The following is an 18,697-nucleotide window of genomic DNA, read 5'->3' on the forward strand; positions in this document are numbered from 1 at the left end:
AAGTGAGATGTAACAAAAATAATACAAAGGATGGAAGAGGGGAAATGGAAGCACGCACTAAAAAGAATCTAATAGTGAAGAAGAAGTGGTCTGATGTTACTTGAAGGTAGTCAATGGTAAATTAAAGATGCATTTTATAAACCCTAGAACAAAGAAACAGGAAGAAAATGAAGGTCAATACTTGAGATAAAATGGAATACTAAAGTATACTCAGGCAGGAAAAAAAAGGAATGAAGAATAGGACAAATAGAAAACAAATAACAAGTTAGTAGTTTTAAACCCAACCACATGATGATTACATAAGAAGTTAATGATCTAAACATTCCAATTAAAAGTAGAGATGGGGCTGGGCGCGGCGGCTCACGCCTGTAATCCTAGCACTTTGGGAGGCCAAGGCGAGCGGATCACGAGGTCAGGAGATCGAGACCATCCTGGCTAACATAGTGAAACCCCGTCTCTACTAAAAATACAAAAGTTAGCTGGGTGTGGTGACGGGCACCAGCTACTCGGGAGGCTGAGGCAGGAGAATGGCGTGAACCCGGGAGGCAGAGCTTGCAGTGAGTTGAGATTGCGCCACTGCACTCCAGCCTGGGCGACAGAGCGAGACTCCGTCTCAAAAAATAAAAAATAAAAAAAAGTAGAGATGGGGTTTCACCATGTTAGCCAGGACAGTCTCGATCTCTTGACCTCGTGATCCTCCCGCCTTGACCTCCCAAGGTTTTCCTTCTTTATCCCTAGCCATATTCTTTGTTCTGAAGTCTTCTTTGTTTGTATCTATATAACCACTGCAGATTTCTTACTATTAGTTGTCAAGCTGACACACTGTCAAGCTGAATTTTAAAAAGCAGATCCAACTCTGTGCTGCCTACAAAGATGGAGAATCCCACTTTTAAGAATAAAGATACAGGCCGGGCACGGTGACTCACGCTTGTAATCCCAGCACTTTTGAGAGGCTGAGGCGGGAGGATCACCTGAGGTCAGGAGTTTGAGACCAGCCTGGACAACATGGTGAAATCCGGTCTCTACTAAAAAGGCAAAAATTAGCTGGGCGTGGTGGCGGATGCCTGTAATCACAGCTACTCGGAAGGCTGAGGCAGGAGAATCACTTGAACCTGGGAGGTGGAGGTTGCAGTAAGCTGAGATGGCAACATTGCACTCCAACCTGGGCGACAAGAGTGAGAGTCCATCTCAAAAAACAACAACAAAAAAAATACAGATGGATTTAAAAATTAAAAGGATATAAACACATATCATGTAAACACTAATAGTAAGAAATCTGCAGTGGTTATATAGATACAAACAAAGAAGACTTCAGAACAAAGAATATGACTAGGAATAAAGAAGGAAAACCTTAGGAGACGGAGACGGGCAGATCACGAGGTCAAAAGATCCAGACAATACTGGTCAACATGGTGAAACCCCATCTCTACTAAAAAGACAAAAAGTAGCCGGGCGTGGTAGTGTGCGCCTGTAGTCCCAGCCACTCTGGAGGCTGAGGCAGGAGAATCGCTTGAACCCGGGAGGAGGAGGTTGCAGTGAGCCGAGATCGCGCCACTGCACTCCAGCCTGGCGACAGAAGAAGGCTCCTTCCCCCTCCGCCTCCCCCCCTAAAAAAAAGGAGAGGGAAAACGAATATCCAGGGTCCTGGTGCCAGACTTTACACTACTACAGCAGTCCTGGGTGATGTCCAGAGATGAACGGAATCAGAATTACCTGGAGGGCTTGGGGAATCACGGGTTGCTGGGCCCCACCCCCAGAGTTGCTGATTCCTTAGGTCTGGGTGGGGCCTGGGAGTCTGCATCTCTAAAAAGTTCCCAGGTGACACGCTGATTCTACTGGTTTTGGGATTCACTCTGGAACCACTGGTTGACTGACCTCTCTCCTGTCGAAAATTGACACAATCCTATCTTGAATGATAGTGTAACAATTCGAAAGATAAAATAAGGAAATGAGGCGCTTGAAAGTGTAGACACTGATTTCCCTTGTGATTGATTAATTGAGATTGGGATTTGGGATAAAAGGAAACCTAGGATTCTGCCTTAGCCAACCAGCCTGGGTCGTCGGGAGGTGGGCAGGAAATGCAGGAGAAATAGATTTTGGGGTGAAAACAATGAGCTCAGGTTTGGATTTACTGAATTTTCAATGCAGTACTCATATATCTTTCTCATTTTTAAAAGTCTGTGCGGTGGACATTGACTGGCTTAGTCATTTTGCCAAGGTTTAATTTTGTGCCTTAAATGGGCACTTGGGAGCTTTGTAAAAATTAATGTGTTTGCTAGCCCCATACGGGCCTTTGTGATCTGCGCGTTTGCATCCAAGCTGGCACTTGGGCTCCGAGAAGGTACACGTGTGTGTAGGGCAAAGATCCAAGCAGTGGGGCCAGGATCTGAGCAACAAGCGCGCCCTGTGTGCTTTGTGGCAGGGACCGCTGCGGACGGCGGAGGAGGACGACGCGCCCAGATCTTCCTGAAATATTTCCTAATCGTTCATCATGATGTTATGTTGTTGCTTTCACAAAGGGAATTAATATTGGCCTCCTTTTCCACAAATCTTGCCAACACTGGCGTGAAATGTTTTCGTTGCTTCTCTATTCCCAAGGTTTTGTATCATTTTACCAAGTCGAAAAATGGACGGTGCTTAAACTGTTTTTTCCCTGAAAGGAGGAGGGCTATGATCACTAAGATGTTTTAAAATCTCCAGCGCAAAAGCCTGCCGTGCCAGGGACGAGGCCTGGAGAGCAGTCGCTCCCAGAACCGGGGCGCCAAGGGCGCCCCCCGCCTCCAGCACGCGCCCTCCGCCCTCGCTCCCCCGGGAGTGGGGGCCTCTCCCGCCCCGATGCCTGTCACTCAGCAACGTCTAGGCAGTCTTCGCCCGGTTAATGGCAACGCGGCCGCGCGAATTCGCACAGGTGTTCCGCGTTTCTCCGCCGTTCCCCGCCTTGGCGGGAGGCGTCCGAGGAGTCCCTCGGTGCAGGGCGGGAAGCGGCCGGCGCCGCCAAGGCCCAGGCGCTGGAGCTCACCTGGGCGAAGGCGGTACCTGAGGCTTCGGGGAGCCCACGCTGACCGCGGCCCGGTCCCCAGACACCCCCACGCGACCCCAGTCCAGCCCCCAGATCCCTCCAGTGATTTCCCCCCCGGCCCCGCCCCCCAGGCCCCTCCAGCGGCCCCAGCCCAGCATCCCAAGGCCAGTCCAGGGGTCCCCCGGCCACGCAGGCTCCGGACGGGTGGGGCGGGGGCGCGGCCCTTTGCTGGGTCAGGGGGCGGGGGTCCGAGTAGCGCGCGGGGGCGCAGGCCCGGGCTGGGGCGGGGGCGGGGAGCGCGGGAGCCCCGATGACGCAGCAGTGACGTTGGTGGCAGCGGGCGGGATTTCCCGGGCGAGACCCCGCGGCGGAGTGGGCGCGGCCAGCGTGGAACGGGGGCGACGAGGGTCGCAGGGTCGCCGGCTCCCCCTTCCCCCGCCGGGGCCCCCACGGCACAGGGGGCCGAACAGAAGCCCCCAGCGTCCAGGGCCGGGGAAGGGTCAGCCTGCACCCCCGGGCCCGCGTGGTCGGGCCCTGCAGGGCGGGAGGCGCGGCGCGGGGCGGGGCCGGTGACGGGACGCGGAGACCCCGCGGGCGGCGGGAGGGGCGCGAGGCGCGCGTTTGCACCCGAGCTCGGCCCGCGCCCCGATGCGGAGCGATGCCGCTCGGCCTGGCAGCCCCCCGCGAGCACCGCGCTGGAGACGAAGCCCGCGCGTGACCCCGCTCCGGGTAAGTGGGCGCCCGGCAGGAGCCCCGGGTGTCCGCGGGGAGAGCCCAGCCCCGGTGCAGCCAGACGCGGAAGGGAAACTCGGGGAGAAAGTCTCCGGACCTAGGGAGACGGCTCTGGCCGCGGTGGGGTCCTCAGGCCGCCAGCTGCTGCACGCGACACAAAGACCTGTGGTTCCCTCGGCCTCCTCTCCCGGGACCTCCCGCCGGGCCCCGAGGAAGCCCGCGCGTGGGTGTGGACAGCCCCCTCGGGGCACGTCCTGGGGCTCCCGGGACTGGGGGCGCCCAGTCCCTCCGGCATGAGGCAGGCGGGGGCTCGGAGGTCCCCTCTTCCATTTGTAGGTCACAGAGCGTTTGTTGTTCTCCCAGCGGGGACGTCCCCCGGGGAAAAGGACCACAGTGGCAGGAGATGGCGTGGCCGGTTGGGCGTTTTCTTTGGGGAAATGTTTCTGGCGAGTGCCTGAGGAAGCCCTCCTGGCTGCCCCGCAGCCCGGACGCCGCCTCGGGAGCACTCGGGGTGACGGTGGAGCCACCGCAGCGGAGGGTGGTTTTCCTTCCCTCCTTGATGGCGTCTGTCCCCGAGGCTGGTGCTGAAATGTGCTTCGCTCGCCGCGCGCGCCCGGCAGCACCCGGGGAGCTTTGTTTGGCTTGATTTTTTAAATTGCCTTTGAAAAAACGCGAAACGGCGGGAGGGTGAGGTGAGAAGGAGGACAGAGCGTGGTCGGGAAAAACTCCGTAATTTAAGATTTGCTTCATTTCGAGTATTTGGGGCTAAGGTGTTAGGAAACCCAAAATGTTAAAGTTTGATCAAGTGATAAAGTGGATGATGGACGCCGGGCCTCCCACCGTCTCCCCGGCTCCCGCGGCTGCCGCGTCTCTCCTCTGCCCGTCGCCTCCCAGGACTGTCAAAGGCTGGCACCGGGCCCGTGCCTCTCAGTTGGAGCAAAAGGTCGCCTAGGCTGCGCCGGTGTTCTCCATTAGAACGTGCCAGGCCTGCCGTCTGCTCATGAGTGAGGTGTGCCGCTTCCCACAGTAGACAGGAAATTCGCAGCGGCGAATGCCTCACAGTAGCCATGGGAGACCTGGGCTCTGCGGCCGGCAACTCCTTTTCCTGATTTTTGTATGAGGCGGGGGAGGGGAACCAGCCGCCATCTGATCTGGCCCTGTTCCCTGCAAGAGGCGACTGGGGGGACAACTTAAGTTGGTAAATGGAAAGCCTTTTCCAGCCCAGAGAAACAGACAGAGCACCTGAAAACTGGATTGTTTTTGAAATGTACGGCTTGCTCAGTGACCAGTCATCATAAGAGATGACTGTGGCACTTAATAAATGGTAGGTGTTAATGCAAATGCAAGGTTTACTGTGATGCCTTGCTTGTTAATGAGCAGCCTCACCATGGGGTTAGTTAGGCTGAAATGATTATTTAGGACAATGGACTTCCTGTTGGCACCCATCCCCATGCACAACTCCAGTCCTCATACGCGCCTTGAAATAAAATTGCCCGAGGAAGCCAGTGGAGGATGTAGGGCTGGCTCAGAAACAGCACAGCAAAGGGGTCATTCCCAGCAGTCCCGTGGTTGGCATTTCTCGTGCAAACTGATGGTGGAGAAACCAGGAAAAAAGGAAAAAAAGCTTTTCCTAGATTCACTTTACAGTTTTTAAAGCAAAAGTGACAGTCCCTAAAGTCCCCCAATAGTCAGTGCATTCTTTGAAATGGTAGAACATCAGGTGGGAACATCGCCTGTAATCCCAGCACTTTGAGAGGCCGAGGCGGGCAGATCACTTGAGGTCAGGAGTCCAATACAGTCCTGGCCAGCATGGTGAAACCCTGTATCTACTAAAAATGCAAAAAATTAGGCGGGTGTGGTGGTGCATGCCTGTAATCCCAGCTACTTGGGAGGCTGAGGCACGAGAATCGCTTGAACCCAGGAGGCAGAGGTTGCAGTGAGCTGAGATCGTGCCACTGCACTCCAGCCTGAGTGGCAGGGCGAGACTCTGTCTCAAAATAAATAAACAACATGAGGTGGGAACGTGGACCCTGACCCCTGGGGAAGCAAGAGCCACAGCTGTCTCGGGAGGGCAGGAACACTATAAAATGTGTACAATGCCCCTTCCCCCCTAGACCTACACGCCCATACCCATGCTTACCACAAAACTACTGCTTATGCAGAAAGTAAAGACTAAGGTCTGTAACCAACAATTTGTTCCTTTATTTATAGTTGCATCTCACTATGTCACTATCACATTTTTCTTAGTTGGTCTCAGTTTCTTCATGGAGGGGGAGAATGCCTAATAATGTATGTCAGAAGATTGCCCCTTTCTTCATGGAATTTTGAAGCGGTTACTTTAAAATATTACCGGATTTTTGTTCTTGAAACACCTTTTGAGGATATACTGCTCTCTAATCTTGCTGGTTTTCCTTTTTTAAAATGTGGTATTTTTATTCATTCTAGATATACTCAGGCATACAGACTTGTATTATTCAAGGTAGAGAGATGATTTCTTTCTTTTTTAAAAGCAGAAACCAAAATTTAACTCCTTTAATACAGTGTAAGTACTACACAAATATCTCATCAACAGTGGATAGCAAGGATATTTTAATTGAAAGTCAGAAAAGCTAAATGAGTATCAGGAAAGAAGAGGAGATTGCAGGGTAATACTACTGAAAGACTGAAAGAAGCTGGTTAGAAACCTCTAAGAATAAGCCAAAGACAGTTAATAAATGATCAAAAGTAAAAACACAAATGAAATTTTTATTTTAGGAAATGTTAAGAAATAGAGGCGAGAAAAGCTGCTGAAAGAAAAAATTACTGCAGAGAAAACAATGGATGCTTAAAAAGAGATCAGTTCAGTGAGGTTGCTGGAGCGTTCCAATTTCCCCTGATTGCCAAGGAGTTTTTGTTAGGCTGAATGGTGGCTGGTGGGCAATCAGGTTCCCTGCTGGAATTTGGTAGACAGAATGCCAGGTGCCATACAGGTAAGGGAAAGCCGGCTGTGTGGAAGACGCGGTGCTCATTGTGGATTGAGCACATGTGTCACACCACAGAGAGCCAGCCCAGCAACTCAAAGAGAAATGGTTTTAGAAATCTAAGAAGTGCCCAGAAGGAGTGAGGAAGTATAGGGAGCTATGGAGGAACCGTTCATCTCCATGGCCCTGAGGTTTGTGGGCCACCAAAGGCCCAGTCTCCAAGGATCAGATAGGGCAAGGAGCCCAAGTTAGTGGGCAACAAGGGGAAAGAAGGGTGATGCTTGGGCTGGACGTGTCATGTGGAGGATCTCCTTTGATAGTCACAGGCTACCTGCCAAGTTTCTAATTTGCAAAACAACAGCAGTGACGGCTTGTGTCCTCTCTGTCCAGGAGTGTTCGGGCAGCGGGTTGGGTGGGTGGTGGGAACCTTTTTTAACTGATATAGGAAAAGTATGCACAAATGACAAGTGAAAGCGACAGAGATGTGTGGAAGAGAAGAAAGCAGAGAAATGTCGAGAGACTCACGCTCAGGAAATGTGGAGAGACCCTCACTCAGGAAATGTAGATAGACCCACACTCAGGAAATGTAGATAGACCCACACTCAGGAAATGTAGATAGACCCACACTCAGGAAATGTAGATAGACCCACACTCAGGAAATGTAGATAGACCCACACTCAGGAAATGTAGATAGACCCACACTCAGGAAAGGTAGATAGACCCTCACTCAGGAAATGTGGAGAGACCCACACTCAGGAAATGTGGAGAGACCCACACTCAGGAAATGTAGAGAGACCCTCACTCAGGAAATGTAGATAGACCCACACTCAGGAAATGTAGATAGACTGTCACTCAGGAAATGTAGATAGACCCACACTCAGGAAATGTAGATAGACCCACACTCAGGAAAGGTAGATAGACCCACACTCAGGAAATGTGGAGAGACCCACACTCAGGAAATGTAGATAGACCCACACTCAGGAAATGTAGATAGACCCTCACTCAGGAAATGTGGAGAGCCCCTCACTCAGGCACTGCACACGGGCTCCTTTCCCAGGAGGACTTGTTTCTCTTGCTTCTTAGATTTCTAAAACCATTTCTTTTTGAGTTGCTGGGCTGGCTCTCTGTGGTGTGACACGTGTGCTCTGAGGCCACGGAAGGCCCTAGAGATAGAGGAAGCACTTTAAATATCCCTGTGGGCCAGATAGATTGTTTCTCCCCCAACACCCTCTGTGCATGAGGCGGGGAAGAGCCACGTTGGATCATATGAGCTGGCACTAACTGTGCCTTTATGCCTTTCTCATCAGTGCCTGGACCTCCTCCCGGTGCCCCTGCCTAATGGACAGCTGTGAGGCCTTGTCTTCTGTCCCCTCCCTTGGGCTCCAACAAAGAAAGAGAGGCAGGGCAATGAAATAGAAAGAAGGAAAACATTTTTAACACTTTTGAACATTTTTTTTTTTTTTTTTTTGAGATGGAGTTTCACGCTTGTCATCCAGGCTGAAGAGCAATGGCATGATCTTGGCTCACTCCAACCTCTGCCTCCCAGGCTCAAGTGATTCTTCTGCCTCAGTCTCCCAAGTAGCTGGGATTCCAGGCATGCGCCACCACGCCTGGCTAATTTTGTATTTTTAGTAGAGACTGGGTTTCTCCATGTTGGTCAGGCTGGTCTCGAACTCCTGACCTCAGGTGATCTGCCCGCCTCGGCCTCCCAGAGTGCTGGGATTACAGGCATGAGCCACCGTGCCCAGCCTGAACATTCTTATTCAAGCACCTCTGCAACTACAGCAGAAAATGTGTTTACATGTTCCCCCAAATTCCAGCACCCAAACTCAACCTTGTTTCTTCTGGTGTCCCACCACACAAAGAGGTAAAACTGAGAGATTTCTAGCAAAGCAGTGCCCATGTATGAAAGCCAAAGAGGAGAAATGAGCTTAGGTGGCAGGAAGAAAACAGCAAGAGACTGTTGAGATTGGGGTGGGAGGCAGGGCAGGGCAGGGAGGCTCCTGAGGGCTGAAAGCAGGCTCTTCTCCATGATGGTCCAGCAGGACTCTGTGGCTCAGGTCCAGACACTGATGAACAGGAAGAGCGGATGGGGTGGTCATGCCCCATGCTGGGACTCTGTCTTCCCAGAGGATCAGGCTCTTGGAGTCCAGAGGTCGGGCAGCAGTACAGGCAGCCTGGCTTTGCAGGCTGAGCCAAGTCATCAACACACCTTGGAAAGGGCCATGTGTTACCCTTCTACACCCACACGTCCACGTGGGCCCTGGGGTCTCTGGCAGCCCAGGGCCCATGTGGACGGAGTGTCTGCTGCTGTGTCTCCCCTTCCTCATCAGTGATCTCTGTCTTCCCACAGCTCCCTGTCCATAGGAAGGTCCAGCTACACCCAGCAACTGGCGTCCTCCTCCTGGATGTCTCTCCAGCCCGATCTGGGGAGCCATCTGCCCTGCCCTGTGGCTCTGGGGTACCCGCCCTGCACAGACCCTGGATGGAAATTTCCAGCAGGGCCTTTCCGCTGTCCCTAGCCTGTGGCCGACTAAACCAGCATGAGTCAGTCCTTATTTGGTTTTAGTTTTCCTTCAGCAATCTTGGGAAAATTCTGTTTTCTGTGTGCCCCAGTTAACTCTGCATATCACTGAGAAGCTGCCCCAGTCGGAAGGTGCTTGTTTGTTCCCCTGTCAGCTGTGAGGGAGCATGGCAGGGTACTAGGGGGCTGCAGCCTGGTTAAGGAGACCCGATGACTTCAGTCTACAACGTGCATGTGTTTGACAGGGGTATGCTGGGGAGGAAGGTGTTACCAGGATGTAGAGACACCCTCAGGCTTGCTCATGCCCAAGGGCAGTGGTGGGCCTGGAGTGTGAGTGTGGAGGTGGCCGAGGAGGGTCTCTTGGTGGATGTGAGTAGAGAATTCCAACATGTTGACCTCAAGGGAAATAAAGGGGAACTGGCAGTGTTGCTAGCCACTGAATTCTCTCTGGACCAGGGTGAGGTGCAGATCCAGGGCGAGGCCTTCGTGGGTCTCACACGCTCCCTCCCACTGTGGCTGAATTTAATCTGATGGAGACAGAGTCACTGGCCTCTTTTGCTGATCTGGACCTCTGGGTGCCCGGGTCCCCGCCACCCACCCCTGTCTCTGGAAGGCTATACCCGTCAACCTTTCAGCAGGAGTTTGGCATTTCATTGCCATTCCCCTCCAGTTGGTTGATTCTGTAGAATTGTGCCTTTTGGGACTGTCTTGGGCAGACCTTTCTGTGTGTGCTCCATCAACACCGCAGCAAGTGTGCCTGCAGTCCCTGCTCTGCCATGTCCCCGCCTTTTCGGGTTTGCTGTGCTCACTGATGGATGGTTCAGCATCCTCTGAACAAGTTTCTCTTTAGACCCTCTCCTTGTGCTACAGTTTGTTGCAGTCAATAGTGTCTGAAAGAAGCTGATGGCTGGCCTGGACCCAAGCACGTTTTTATTCAACAGAAATTTTCTTTGTCATGGATTTGCCATCGTAGGGTTCTGCTGATCTCACTGTGGATCTTCCTGGTGTTTTTAGTTTTACTGTCCATTACTGCTCCCTGCCACCTTCCTTTTCATTACTGGATGCTATGGAAGGACTTTTTCAATACAGATACGTTGCTGGATGCGATAGATGTGTTCATCAAAGACTGTATGTGAAACATCCAGCAATAGATGCGTTTATCAAAGACTATGTAAACCATGCATTCGTGAGGCGTTCATTGACTGCATGTGTGATAAGCACCTGCAATAAATACATGCATCAGATAGTTTAGGCACTGGTGACAGAGGAACAAATAAGATATGGTCACACACTCCAGAGAAGTCAGAACCTGGAGGGGTGCATGTGTGAACACAGCCCACCTATCCTGGATTAGTGCACAGACAGGGAGAGTGTTAGTTCTTCCTGAGAGCAGTGCAGAAAGGGTGTGACAACAGAGGACGGCTTGAGCTGGCCCTGCTGAGCTGAGGCGGGGTTTTCAAGCCAGACAAATGAGAAAGGGCTTTCCAGGCGGGGACCCGGCAGGGGCCCAGGGTCGTGAAAGAGGAGTGGAGAGAGCAGAAGGGTTGATCAGAGCCCGGGTGTGAAGGTGGGACTGACCATGAAGAATGGGGAATCCAGGGCCTTTGTCTGGCGGAAGCAGCAAGCAGCAGGCCCCGCCTTGGCCCTCTGGCTGTGACTGCTGTGTGGGGAAGGTCGGAGGCGTGGGGCAGGAGAGGAAGGACAGGGAGACTGGATCACATCCAAGGGTGCCCCGGCTCTAGTGTCAGTAGGGGACGGCTGTCTGATCAGAAACGGAGGGGCAGGGAGAGGCTGGTGTCTGGGATCCCAGGGTTTCCAGACTGAGCGTGGATGGACGAGGGGTAATGTAACCTGGTGTTGTGAATGAAGCTAGGCAAGTAGAGAGGCGGTGTGTGACTTGCCAAGTCAGGAGGTGACATCCAGGGAGCATGTATGTGCAGAGCTGAGCAGAGGTCTGGCTGGACCCAGGCGAAGCCACACGGGTGAGATGGCCCGGAGTGATCCAAGGTGTGATGACAAAGCAGGGAGGCCCGCGCCTCAAAGAACACACAGCAAGTTTAGGACAAAACAAATATCCTTCTGTAAGAGGCACACCCTTTCTTACACAGACTTTCATGCACTGGATTTCCTTAAAAGAGACCCCTCCCCCACCCTGCCTTCTCCCCGGCCCCCTGCCCCTCCTGCCAGCCTCTGCAAAGCCACAGCCAACCCGCCACCACCTTGCCTTCCTGGATGACTCATTCTTTCTGCATTGGAGCAGTTGCGGTTCTGCCTCTTGTTCATGATTCCTTCATCCCCCTGATGCTTACAGATTGGCTCAGATGCTGTTAGCACCTGTCTCTTGCTGCAGGCCCACGCTGGGGAATCACAGGGTATCATCCTTCTGTGCATGGGTCTCTACTGAGAGGGAGTTTCTGTTCTGTGTTTTGCTCGGTTGCCCCCGGTCACTCTTGTCCCACCCCCAAATGATGGTGGTCTCGAGGCCCTGGCCCTGCTTCACAGTAACTAACTGTGACAGCTTACCCACGACACCTGCACGAGAAGGGGGCCAAGGCTCACCCCGCCCCTGCCCGGCCTCCCTTGGGTTCTTCCACCCCACGTTCTCCTCGGACCTCTGTGGTTAGCTGTGAAATACCCCTGCGGTCTGTTTTTCTCTCCTTTTCCGCACAGTTCTTACTGTGTTTCTTTGCTTTTCTGCACTGTACTTTCGAAGCTCTAGGGCTATGAAAACGCAGGCAGTTGCGGGCGGGGCAGAGGGAGGGAGTGAAAAATCCCTGCCCTCGTTCTGTTCTGTTCTGTTAGAAGTTCTGTTATGGTGGAGGAATCAGACCAAAGATAAGAAGTCAGAAAATCTTTCCAACTGAGGTACCGGGTTCATCTCACTGGGGCGTGTCGGAAAAAAAAAAAAAAAAAAGAAGTCAGAAAATCAGAAGTAGTTTAAACAAGTACATGAATAAATACGCATTTAAGATATAGTAAGTGCATGACAAAAAAATAAAACAAGGCTGGGAGGTAGGGAATTCCGGGGAAGGGGTGGCTCGCATTTTAAATAGGCTGCTTGTGGGAGGACCTGCTGTGTTGATTCAAGGTTAAAGTGACCTCCCAAATGAGCTCATCTGATGCACGTGGAGTCAGCAGGTGAGAGTGTTGGTGGAGTCACAGAGTATTTATTTATTTATATTTTTAGGTGGAGTCTTGCCCTGTTACCCAGGTTGGAGTGCAGTGGCACCATCTCAGCTCCCTGCAACCTGCGCCTCCCAGGTTCAAGCAATTCTCCTGCCTCAGCCTCCCTAGCGGCTGGGACTACAGGTGCTTGCCACCACGCCAGCTAATTTTTTGTATTTTTAGTAGAGACGGGGTTTCACCATGTTGGCCAGGATGGTCTCGAACTCCTGACCTCAGGTGATCCACCCGCCTTGGCCTCCCAAAGTGCTGGGATTACAGGCGTGAGCCACCATGCCCGGCCGAGTATTTATTTATCCAGTTTTAGAGGCAGGCTCTCTCTCTGTCGCCCAGGCTGGAGTGCAGTGATGTGATGGTATTTCGTCGCAATCTTGAGCTCCCCAGCTCAAGTGAACCTTCCACTTCAGTCTCCTAAGTAGCTGGGGCTACAGTTGCCCACCACCATGCCCGGCTAAATTCTTTTAAAATTGTTTTGTAGAGATGGGGGTCTCACTATGTTGCCCAGGCTGGTCTGGAACTCCTGGCCTCAACTGATCCTCCCACTTCAGCCTCCCAAAGTGCTGTAATTACAGGCATGAGCCACTGCACTCAGCCTATAGATTAATTTATGCCCAACTGCCTTCCTGACAGAAGAAGTTTTTGGCTCTCCCCTCCCCTCACCCCTGGCATATAAGAAAGCTACATTAACCAAAAGGAGCATTTGGTAGTGTAACTCAAGGTAGAGGAAGAGACAGAGATTCTTTTTGCAAAATGACACGTGAGAGGTGTCCTCTTCTCACTCCAAAGTGGGCCTCTTCACAGCCTGGCTGTTTTGTGGGTGCTCCACCCATCCAGGGACTGCGGCTTCTGGGCCCAGTGACCTCTGAGCTGCCAGGCACCAAGCAGCAACAAAAGGGAGGGAGAGCTCTGGTCCCCCGGGCAGTGGACCCTTCCTGGAGCCCTACAGCGGGTGGTGGCCCCAAGAGGCTGGATCAGAGACCCTCAGGTCCGAAGGCCTGGGGGCTAAATGAAGTAGACAGGCCTCCCTCCACTCCACCCTGCGGGGATTCAGGCGGGCTCGAAGGCTCAGCTTGGCAAGGACTGTCTTATGTATTCGCCTTGATGTGTGGTCTGGCAGCTTCACAGTCAGTCTGTTGAAGGATGTGTGTGTCGTGTGTATCCTTCCTTCTGTTTTACACACCTGCTTTGAGAACCATTTACTTGGAGCACAGTCTGTGTATACAGTCTAAGGTAGATGTGGCAGTGGTTCCCAAACCTGGTTGCATACATTTTGGGCAGTTTTTAAAATGCCCCTTCTTGGGCCTCACCCCCTGGACATTCTGACGTAGTGGGTCCGGGCTAGGGCCCGGGAATTCGTCTTTGAGTTCTGAGAGGCATTGAACCAGGTGATTTCTGTGGGTCCTTCTTCCTGACGTCTGATTCCCCCCAACCTGCCTAAGCATCCCCAGGCTCCCGTGTCCTGTGCCAGCCTCTCCCTCTCCTCGTGGGGCTGTAAGCGTTTGACCGTCGTAGGCACAACGTGCCTGCAACACCAGGTCTCCTCCCCAGGCTGAACGCGTGGATCTGTTCTCCCCTGCTTGGGGTGAGAGACAGCTTTTCTGTGTGGGAAAACCAGCTACCACCCTGAAGAGCTGCCTCTGCCGGAGCGCAAGACCCCCACCTAGAGACTCCCCCCCACTGCTCCCCTCCCACAGGCAGCAACGGCAACTCTGAGGTTCTGGGTACCCCAAAGGACACAGACCTACCTTCACCCATGAGCCATCCAGGAGACATTTGACAGCTACTGTGTGCCATATCCTTGGGGTAGGAATGCAAAGATAAGTCAGAGGCTATCCCTGCTCCTGAGGCATTTACAATCCAGTGAGGGAGACAGACGATTATGACACAACACGGGGCAGGGCACGGTGGCTCATGCCTGTAATCCCAGCACTTTGGGAGGCCAAGGCAGGCAGATCACCTGAGATAGGGAGTTCAAGACCAGCCTGGCCAACATGGGTGAAACCCCGTCTCTACTAAAAATACAAAAATTGGCTGGGTACGGTGGCACATGCCTGTAATCCCTACTCAGGAGCTACTCAGGAGGCTGAGGCAGGAGAATCGCTTGAACCCAGGAGGCAGAGGTTGCAGTGAGCCAAGATCGTGCCACTGCAGTCCAGCCTGGGCAACAGAGTGAGACCCTTTCTCAAATAAAAATTTAAAAAGCACACAACGCGGAATTAAGAACAGCTCCCACCTCAGCACAGCAGGACACCAAGCCCGGCCCAGAAGGACAGGGAAGGCCTCTGGAAGGAGGTCTCGTGATTTAGCCAGATGGAACCATCAGGGCACAGCCAGTGCAAAGCGAAAGCCTTCCAGGCTGGGGGCTCTGTTTGAGCAAGTGAGGATGGTTCTGGCTCACATTTATGAGGTGCTTCCTGCAGACCAGGCTCTAAGTGTCTTATGTTGTATGAACTACTTACTCCTGACGACTACTGTGGTAGGTGGAATCATGGTCCCCAAAGATGGTTACCCTCTAATCCTTGGAACTTGTGAATCTGTGAATCTTACACAGCAAAAAAGATTTTGCAAACGTGATTAAGGGAAAGATCCTGAGATGGGGAGGTGATCCTGGAACGCCTGGAGGGCCCAATGTCGTCACAAAGGTTCTCATAAGAGGAAGATAGGAACGTCTGAGAGAGAGGTGGGGGATGCTGCTGGGCTGGCTATAAAAATGCAGCAGGACCCATTACTGGGTATATACCTAAAGGATTATAAATCATTCTACTATAAAGACACATGCATGCGTATGTTTATTGCAGAACTATTTATGATAGCAAAGACTTGGAACCAACCCAAAGACCCATCAATGATAGACTGGATAAAAAAAATGTGGCACATATACACCATGGAATACTATGCAGCCATAAAAAAGAATGAGTTCTCGTCCTTTGCATGGATGAAGCTGGAAACCATCATTCTCAGCTAACACAGGAACAGAAAACCAAAGACTGCATGTTCTCACTCATAAGCGGGAGCTGAACAATGAAAACACATGGACACAGGGAAGGGAACATCACACACTGGGGCCTGTCAGGGGGTGGGGGGCAAGGGGAGGGAGAGCATTAGGACCAATACCTAATGCATGCAGGTCTTAAAACCTAGATGACGGGTTGATAAGTGCGGCAAACCACCACGGCACATGTATACCTGTGTAACAAACCTGAACGTTCTGCACATGTATCCCAGAGCTTAAAGTAAAATTTAAAATAAAATGCAGGAGGAGCTACAAGCTAAGGATTGCAGATGGCCGTAGACACTGGAAAAGGCAGAAATACAAATGCTCCCCAGCGCTTCCACCCACAGCCCTCTTGGCACCTTGATTTTAGTCCATGGAGACCCATTTCAGACTTTTGAACTCCAGAACTATAACATAATAAAACTGCATTGTGTTAAGCCATAAGTTTAATGTGTTGTAGCAGCAATAGGAAACCAATACAGCCATTCCTCTATTCTGAAGGAAGGAAAGCGGGAGGTGAAGGGACTTGCCCAAAGTTCGGGAGCTAGAAAGGAGCAGATTCGGGCTCCAGGGCCTGCACCTGCCTACTCACCTCTGTTCTGTTCCTCCTGCCTGGGAGGGATTTAAAAACAGCAGTCCAGCACCCGGGCTTATGGGGAGACCAGGAGCATTGGAAGATGAAGCTGGCCAGATGAGCAGGCAGGAGCTAGGGTCCGGGAAGCTCTTCTTGGCCAAGTGGAGGGAAGTGGCTTTGCAGGCCATTGGCCTGGGCTCCTTTTCAGTGGTCTCTTCAGGTCTGTGCCAGACTGGGAGTGCCACAAGAGCAGAGGTCAGCTCCTTGGGCCCTGTGCACCTACACGTGGCATCAGCTGCAGACCGAGCTGTGTGCCCATACAGACTGTGCCGCCTCTCTCCATTATCAGATAGTTTAAAAGTGCCACCCTGGCCAGGCAGTGAAGGGCAGACATCTGGTGTAAGTGCCCACAGCATCCTTAAGCAGCGAAAATTCTCCTGTGTTCAAACATCTGTTTCCACCTCACCATTGTTTTCCTCATTCTGATTCTTTTTTTTTTTTTTTTTTTTTTTTTTTGAGACAAGTCTTGCTATGTGGCCCAGGCTGGAGTGCAGTAGCGCAATCTCGGCTCACTGCAACCTCCACTGCCCAGGTTCAAGCGATTCTCATGCTTCAGCCTCCCCTAGTAGCTGGTATTACAGGCACGTGCCACCGCGCCCAGTTAATTTTTGCATTTTTTGTAGAGGGGGGTTTCGCCATGTTGCCCAGGCTGATCTTGAACTCCTGGCCTCAAGTGATCCGCCCACCTTGGCCTCCCAAAGTGCTGGGATTACAGGTGTGAGCCCAGCCTCATTCTAATTCTTTAATGTAAAGAATCCCCCATCTTCCAGCATTTGACTGAAATAAGTGGTCAGAGGAATCTTTAGGTGGTGTTTTAAGTATTGTTTTTTTTAAATAAAGGACACGTAAGCATAACCTGAAACTACTCCCGATATGTCTGCTCAATTTATATTCCAAGTATTTTGCAGGCTGTGCTTGGATTTTCAAAGGAGTAATCACTAGCATTTGATTAGCATTTTGCAGTTTGCTAAAAGCATTCATGTACCCTGTCCACTTGATCTTTACAGAAATGCCAGGAGGCAGGGATCTTTATCCCCGTTCTTGAATGAGGCGACTGTGATTCAAAGGAGAGTTACCATCAGGACTAGGTGCCTAGCAGAGCAAGGCACCCAGGGCTTCCACTCGAACTCCACACTGTTCCTAGAGCATCCTCTTGCCTCTTAAGCACGGCTGGGGTAGCAGGGAAAGACCCAGAATGCACTTACAAGGAAATAGGGTCCCAGAATCCAGTTCCAGTGTGTCCCTCCCAGGTACAGAAGTACAACGCTGGGGCATCTGCATACCAATGCCCGTCAGTATCGGGGACCCCACCCTCCTTTGGGGGTTCATGGGATCTCTGGTCTTAACATGAGATTGTTGTACGGAGTAATTTGGTTGAGGCTCAACAACATCTCAGGGCACAGGCAAGTGCCCTGCTGGAGGACCCATGGTGATATGCAGGTCTCTGACGGGAGGCCTCAGCGTGGGCGCCGTGCCCCTGCGTGGCCATGGCTTGCTGCAGGCACTGCTCCCCATGTCACAAAGAGGAGGGAATGTAGGCCTGCTGCTCAGCGCCAGCTGCCCTCCTCTACACGGGGCTCCCCCAGACCTTGCCCCAGGCCTCACCACAGGACTCTGGTGCCTTTGGGGTTCCCCTTTTCTGAGACCCCAAAGAGCCTTCCTCAAATAAATCAAAAGCTTTGGCATCTAAAACTTGTTCCTGAGGAAGGCTTTCAGAACCCACTTTGGAAGTAAAAAGCAAAATTCCTCTTTGCACTTCTATTTAATCATCCTCATTCCCCATGAGGCAGTGCGGATAACTGGCTGGTCAGAGGAGGGGCAGGCACAAGGAAGCACGGTGAAAACAGCCCAGCCCTGTCTCTCAGGATATTCTCCCTCTGCAGAGAAAGAGCCAGTTCCTCCCCACACTAGTCTGGGCTCACCTGTCCAGCGAGAGGAAGGTTCCTGGCCGCTACCTGGGTGTCCCCTGGCAGTGCAGCAATACCAGGTTCTCAAACACTAACTGGCTGGTTAAGGAGGTTAAGTTGCCTTCCATCTCCTGCGCTTCAGCTTCCTCAAGGAGGAAGCTGGGGCTTCAGAGCCACTGCAAGGGGTCTCTGAATACAGGTGCACAACCCAGGAAACCTGTGTGGAGCCATTGCAGACTGCCACGTGTTTGTGTCCTGCTAATTAATTTGCAAGTGTGCATAGACACCTTTGGGATTAATAAAAATGAATTTAAGTGTGTTACTGAATTAATCACAGCTTTGTCATGATGTATCTTATGAGGCAACAGATAGTGAAAATACAGCCATATATTAGTCAGTTTTGTGTTGCTGTAAAGAAATACCTGAGGCTCAGTGATTGATAGAGAAAAGAGGTTTATTTCGCTCACAGGTCTGCAGGTTGAACAAGTATGGCACCAGCATCTGCTTCTGGGGAGGCCTCAGGAAGGTTGCACTCATGGCAGAAGGTGAAGGGGGAGCAGACATCTCACATGGTGAGAGGGAGCAAGAGAGATAGGAAGAGGTGCCAGGCTCTTTTTAAACAACCAGCTCTCCTGTGAACTAATAAAGGGAAAACTCATTTGTTACCACAGGAGGCACCAAGCCATTCATGGGGGATCCACCCCCATGACCCAAATGCCTCCCACCAGGCCTCACCTCCATAC

General features: G+C 52.0%; 1 protein-coding gene across 1 annotated transcript in view; it reads left to right on the forward strand.

The window, feature by feature from the left end:
- Window positions 1–3,402: 3,402 nt before the first annotated feature.
- Window positions 3,403–18,697, forward strand: part of GNG4 (G protein subunit gamma 4) — a 100,221-nt gene continuing 84,926 nt past the window's right edge. The window contains exon 1 of the mRNA XM_033197429.1: window positions 3,403–3,748. The gene's annotated coding sequence lies outside the window, so the exon portion shown is untranslated. The remainder of the gene's footprint in view (window positions 3,749–18,697) is intronic.

The sequence above is a fragment of the Trachypithecus francoisi genome, unplaced genomic scaffold (genome assembly GCF_009764315.1).
Source record: "Trachypithecus francoisi isolate TF-2019V2 unplaced genomic scaffold, Tfra_2.0 Lachesis_group5, whole genome shotgun sequence".
Classification (NCBI taxonomy): Eukaryota; Metazoa; Chordata; class Mammalia; order Primates; family Cercopithecidae; genus Trachypithecus; species Trachypithecus francoisi.